This window comes from Dipodomys merriami, unplaced genomic scaffold (assembly GCF_024711535.1).
Source record: "Dipodomys merriami isolate MVZ:Mamm:240054 unplaced genomic scaffold, mDipMer1.0.p SCAF_24, whole genome shotgun sequence".
Taxonomy (NCBI): Eukaryota; Metazoa; Chordata; class Mammalia; order Rodentia; family Heteromyidae; genus Dipodomys; species Dipodomys merriami.
The window spans coordinates 2,418,224-2,424,630 of NW_027203826.1; the positions used below are offsets into that span (position 1 = coordinate 2,418,224).

General features: G+C 37.3%; 1 pseudogene; it reads left to right on the forward strand.

Moving 5' to 3' along the window:
• The first annotated feature begins 200 nt into the window (after positions 1-200).
• Positions 201-637, forward strand: LOC138835577 (UPF0729 protein C18orf32 homolog pseudogene; annotated as a pseudogene).
• Positions 638-6,407: the final 5,770 nt, after the last annotated feature.

A 6,407-nucleotide genomic window follows, 5' to 3' on the forward strand; every position in this document is an offset into this window, starting at 1 on the left:
AAGAACAAAGGGAGAAAGAAAGAAAGAGGGAGGTAGTACCACTCTTACATTTGGTATTGTGTCAAGTCAAGAATCCAAACAGAAAAATCACTGTTGTTATTAGACTTCTAATTTCTGATGGAAAAAAATAAGAAAGACAACAAAAACTGTAAGAAACCAAACTCTAGAGACTTGGCCTGGGGGCTTCGGGATCGCAAAGTGGGTTTGCGTTTCAGAGCTCAAGCCTGGGATAATGGTGTGCATTCCTTGTATCGTCATTCCAGTTCTGCTCTGGATCTTCAAAAAATTCCTGGAACCATACTTATACCCTCTGGTCTCCCCTTTTGTTGGCTGTATATGGCCTACAAGAAGCCAACAATAAAAATAAAGGCATAGTAGGCTGCAAGACTGCAGACACAAATGGATTACCAACAAAAAGACCAACAGAAATCTCTGATAAAAAGAAAGACTAATGTGATTTTCCCCAAAGGATCTCAGTTGTTTGAAAAATGGACCTGATGATATGAAGCACCTTCTTTGTAGTTGTATCTGACCTTTTTCTCTAAGACCAGAATTCTGGATAGACAATTTAGATATTACCTGGTACTAATCAGGAAATACATGGTATTTATATTTAGAATGAACTTAGTTGTATTTAATGACCTCATTTCTAGGTTCCTTTTCCATTAAAATAGTTCTCATTCCCTTATTACTGTTTTAATAATATGAATAAGTAGGAGATTTGTGCCTGTAGACCCTCTACTTAAAATCCTTGGTCCTTTAGCACTTGTTCAAAAGAATTTGCCATTTGCTGTAACTTAAAGGGTTCTAATTTCAAAAATTTTACTGTGAAATAGTACAATGATAATGATGTGAAAAGATGCAATGCAATGTTCATAGGAGTAGTACCTGCTGCTTATGGCTCTGATGAAAATGAAAAATGTGGAAATAGGAAAAATTCCTTGATAAATGAAACATCTTTTACATACACATCTAATATATAAACTATAATCCTGTTGCATTCCTTCTGTTCCTACAAATGCATTAAACATTCAATTAAAAAAAAAAAGAAACCAAACTCTAAAAGATGGGAAACACTTGGGTAATTCCTTATGTTGTTCCCTAGGAATTATTTAAAATAAAATATATACAAAAAATTGTGTTTGGCTAAATAATAACAACATAGTAGAATGTACATTTTCATATTAGTCCCAATGGGGGTAGAATAACAAACCACCACAGGGAATATTGTGATGGCAAATTAAAAGGATAAATAATTCATGAAGCATCCTTCTCATTCATATTGAAATTAATCACACTGCAAATCCAAGGATACTAAGTAAAACCTTAAAGCTGATTGCTTCAATCTACATATGTTGAAGGTGTCATGTCATGTTATCAAGGCTGATTTCACTTTCCTCTCCTCTTTTGAGGAGAGGTGAAGAAAATGATAAGCCAACATTATCTCAAACTATTATAACTAAAAAAAATACAGAAAAATCATTTGGAAATCAAAAAAGCAGGAAAATCTTCTCAGAAGAATAAACTGCAAATGATTGCAGAGTTGAGGGAATTATTCTACTGGTAAACTTCCACTCACATCATTGGTACCCAGACTAATGACAAATGCTGTCCAGGATCCAGCTTAGGGATGATATCAGCATCCAGTCTCCCTGCACCATTACAATGAAATGTCCTTTTTTAACTTCTCCAATCTCCAAATATCACCAGTAGTTAAGGGCATGCTCTCAGATGACAGAGTTCGCATCCATCCATACTTATTAGCTTTACCACTTCCAGGAAAACTATTAACCTTCCAGTTTCTTTGTCTATAACAACAGGACTTCCTCAGGGAGGTGACAGTCAGGATTAAATGAGATCACACTGGTAGAGTGTGGAGATGAGCCTGGCACCTTGTGAGAATTCAACCATATAGGCTGCTGGGGTTTTTCTCCAGAAGAAAAATATTAATAATGGTTATCATTTTATTATGCACTTCCATATGCCATTCTAAACATCTTATCATTTAGTCTTCAAAATAATTTGATGACAAAATTAAGCACCACAGAAATTAAGGGATTTACCATAGCTCATAGAATAAAGATGAGATTTGACCCAGGTCTTCTTAGATATAAAGTTAAAGACCAAATCATTATCACCTCTGCAACCAACTGTAGCTAACCTTGCAGAAATTTAGTATGAGAATTTAATCCAGTAGTGTGATATATTTTGTGGAGTGCATGGTGAGTGAAGCAATGGTAGATACAGTAGGAAATTGCCATGGACCCCATGACCTTGATTTTGGAGTATACAAGGGGGTGCCAAGAAACAGACATGTAAGCAGGAAAATGTGCTAAACAGAATCATAAGTCAGGGCTGTGGGATTCCTGAGAAGGATGTAATTAATTGTGGTAGAGTGATAAGGGGAGGCCTCAGGGAGATGCTGTAAATGAGCTGAGCCTTGAAGGTTGCATAGACTTTGATTAGTGAGGAAAGTAATGAGCATTCTGGGCCTAACAAAGGTGAAGAGGAGTGAACACACTGTGCACTTGGAGACCAAGCAGGTGATGGATGAGGGAAGACTACAATATGCACCAGAGGATGTAATGGAACATGAGACCGGAAAACTGGCAGCTAGTAAAGGCCTATCATGAAGCCTCTGAATGCTTGTTTAAAAGATTGAGCTGTACTGAGAGGTCAAGAGGGAGTTCCTGAAAGTTTTATGAAGTCACCTCTAGCAGGTGCCTTAAAAATAAGTTGGGAAAGTAGATGGATGGAGACTGAAAGCAGAAAAGGACTCCAAGAAAGTAGATTGATGGGAGAGGAAAGCAGAGAAGGATTCAGAAAAAAAAAAAAGTCCACTTCATCCTTTCTGGAAGCTCTGTCCTAAACAATTCCCAACCATGCACGCACGTGCGCGCGCGCGCGCACACACACACACACACACACACACATTTGTGTGCATTTACAAAATAAATATGCTTTTTTAAAAATTTCCTCAAGGGAAAGTAGTTGAGATGGAGATTAAGGCAGGTGTCTGTGGCCACAATCCCTCTAAATGTCCACAGGGAAGCAATTTTTGTGGCGTTTTGTGTATCACTGGTGTTGCACAGAGACAGGGATATGAAGAGAATAGCAAGTGGGGCATCTCTGAGTTCCAATCCCTGCCCCCAAATGGCTCTCTGCAGGATGGAAGCTTTGTCTCTTGTTCACCACTATCCTCAGACTAACATTGTGCCTAGCACAGGAGATATTTGTTAAATTAGCTAATGAGTGGGTGGAATTGCCTTTGTTATTTAATTTGGAAAAATAGGAGAGTAAAAGAATTTGTCAAATCTGCAGAGATCGTATGATGGTATTTAATAAATGTGAGAGAAATTCTTTTCTTATATCTGACCTAAGTGTATTATTTGGAAGTATAAACCTCCTTTCTCTATCTCTTTCCATGTAAAGATGACAAGAACTTATCAAATATCCATTTAATTATTGGAGAAAAGCAGATATTGTTCACTTATTGCCTTAATCAATAGTACTTATGCATCATGAATCTAATAATGTCTCCAGGAAAAGACGCTGAGGGAGGTATGGGATGGGAAGTGCTTAGGATATGAACTTAATGTAGAAATCAGGGCAATGTAAAGTATAGGGAACAAAGAAATGTGAGTGGTTGGAAACGCAGAAACACAGAGTCTACAACAACTGCCCATTTGTCAACTGTATGATTTTATTAAGCTACTTAACTTTTCCTCCACTATAAAATAAGAATGTCAAATAATGCCCACCCTGTATGATTGTTTGGGAAATAAGGTATATCAAAGAGCCAGCACAGCACCTGGATATACAGAAGTGCTTGATACACAGTTAACTGTTCTTTATGTGGCTAAGATAGCAATATACCAGTAAGATCATCTTTTCTATATAGGTAATTTAAGGTATTAGTAAAACTTTTCTTAAAACTGTTGAGTAACTTTAAATTAAGATAACTACTATATACATAGAAAGACAGATACAGACACACATAGATGGATATTTAAATCAAAATATAAAGAAAATCTGGATTGTATTAGAACAATTAGAAGAATCACTATTTGATGGCACCTAAGGATAGCTAGTGTTTGGGGACTGCACATGAAAACAGGGATCCTAAAGACTTGGAAAAAATTATACTAAGTGAAGTAAGCCAGGCCCAAAGAAATATAGGTCCCATGGTTTCCCTTATTTGCAATAACTAGTATATGTCTGAGTCAAGCAGATGTGGTCAGACAAGTTGATGTTAGGTGAAATGAACCCCAAGATAAATTTTCAAATTTTTTTTTCTTTCTTGTGATTGTTTCCAACATATTTATAAGATGATTTCTTTGTTGCTTTGTATGTACTTCCCCCAGGGTATAAGCCCTGCTTTCACTGCATTTGATGTTGATATAATTTGTGGAGGGGAAGGAAAAAAACAAACTGTTTAAATAGGGTTACAGGTGGACCCATTGCAACAATGAGATGTACAAGACGTTATGTCGAAAAACGAACTTTACAAATTTGGTGGGGTGGGGTGAGGAGTGGGGGGTGGTAGGGAGGTGTGGGGGTGTGGGGTGGAGAGGGGAAGGGATGGTATGGGAAAACAAAGGAGGAGGCTACAATGCTTGATAGGAAGTGTACTCACTATCTTGCCCATGTAATTGTAACCCCTCTGTATGGTATTTTTACAATAATTTAAAAAAAAAAAAGAAAAGAAAAAAAAGAAATCAGGGATCCTAGGTCATGGTCAGTTCTTAATTTCAGCCTATGGAGATACTTTACAGTAACACCCTAAGAGGAGTCCAGGAAGGCTGACATCATGCTATCATTTATTAATCCATTTAATTGAAAACTTCCTCTGTGTCAATTGGATGCATTGAACTGTCCTTAAAGGAGCTAGCAGCTGTGGGGGAAGCTCTTACTAACTCAAAGGAAGGATAAAATGATCTAAACAGACCAATGTTCTAGATACCATTGTAAAAGTCTGATAGTACTCTTTTCCATTCTTGCTCCTTACAGGATGTCCCATGGCAGACTGAATTAGTGATCCCAATTCTTTCTCTGTCCTTGTATCCACTGCTACATTTGAGTGTTTGCCTCTCCACTGCCCACCAAATAAGGCATGATGCTAGCAGAAACTTGAAGTGCCTATGCAAGACAAATCTTCTCTCTAGTGCCAAGGGAACAACCTACTCAGACTGCTTGGCCCCAAGAAGATGAAATACAATGGAACAAAGTTGACTCCAACCAATCCCTAAACACATGAGTGAACCAACCAAAATCAGCATGCTTACTTAGCCAAGTGGAGTTTAGCTATAAATCAGGCAATGTGCAAACCTATGAGAAAGCAATAGTCTTGTTCTAAGTTAAATTTGGGGGGCAATTAGTTTTACACTATATCAGGAACCATAGTGTGCGCTCTCTCTCTCTCTCTCTCTCTCTCTCTCTCTCTCTCTCTCTCTCTCTCTCTCTCTCTCTCTCTCTCTCTCTCTCTCTCTCTCTCTCTCTCTCACATACACACACACACACACACACACACACTTGATATCTATCTATCTATCTATCAATCATCACATTGCCATGATTCTTTTATTTAGAAATTCCATTATGCAGAAAACCTGAAATTCATTCAAGTTAAACTAGAAAACATGTCTTCTACAGCTGTCAGGGGTTGGGGGGATATCACCCTGAATGAGATGAGAATGTCATATTTAAATTGAAGGAAAAAAAGACTTCAGTTATGGTAGTACTTTCTTTATGTGGATATATATGTATAAGGTGGGGATTGGGAGGGTTTAAGAAAAGGGATGCAGCATGAACCCCTCTCCCCATAGGAGACACCCAGAATTCCAAGGTGTGAGAGCCAGAGATCTGCTTCACAATGGAATGTCTTCCCCAGACCACTACAACAAACTCCCTCAAACTCTAAAACTATATAAAGATGGCTGTAAAAGTAAGTGTCTCATTCTAAGACCTAATGCTTTCAGGAAACATCATCCTTAAATGGACTGTGTAGAAAAAATGCTTAAGATGACCTTTAAATCTGAAACTATTGAATATATAAGCAGGACCACAGAACATATGTACTGAGTGTCTTATGTTCTCCAACAATCTTAAGTAGTGTATGTGGTAATGGGTCATTAAGACGGAGCAGGTAAGTTCATATGTGGTTATAAGGAGAAATTTCAGACTTTACACTTTATTCTATAAGGGATTAAGTAAAGAATACAAAAACATGTTTTGCAAGGCTATGTAACAAACTTTATGGTTAGAAGCTATATTTCTAGTGTTTAACCAAAAATCTGTGTCAATAAAACTTAATAACTTAATAGTTGCTCTTCTTCTAACACTTTATCTTTTCTTCATTTTTTCCCATCCTTTTCTCTTTTAAAAACTCAGTCCAAAAGCTCTGGATG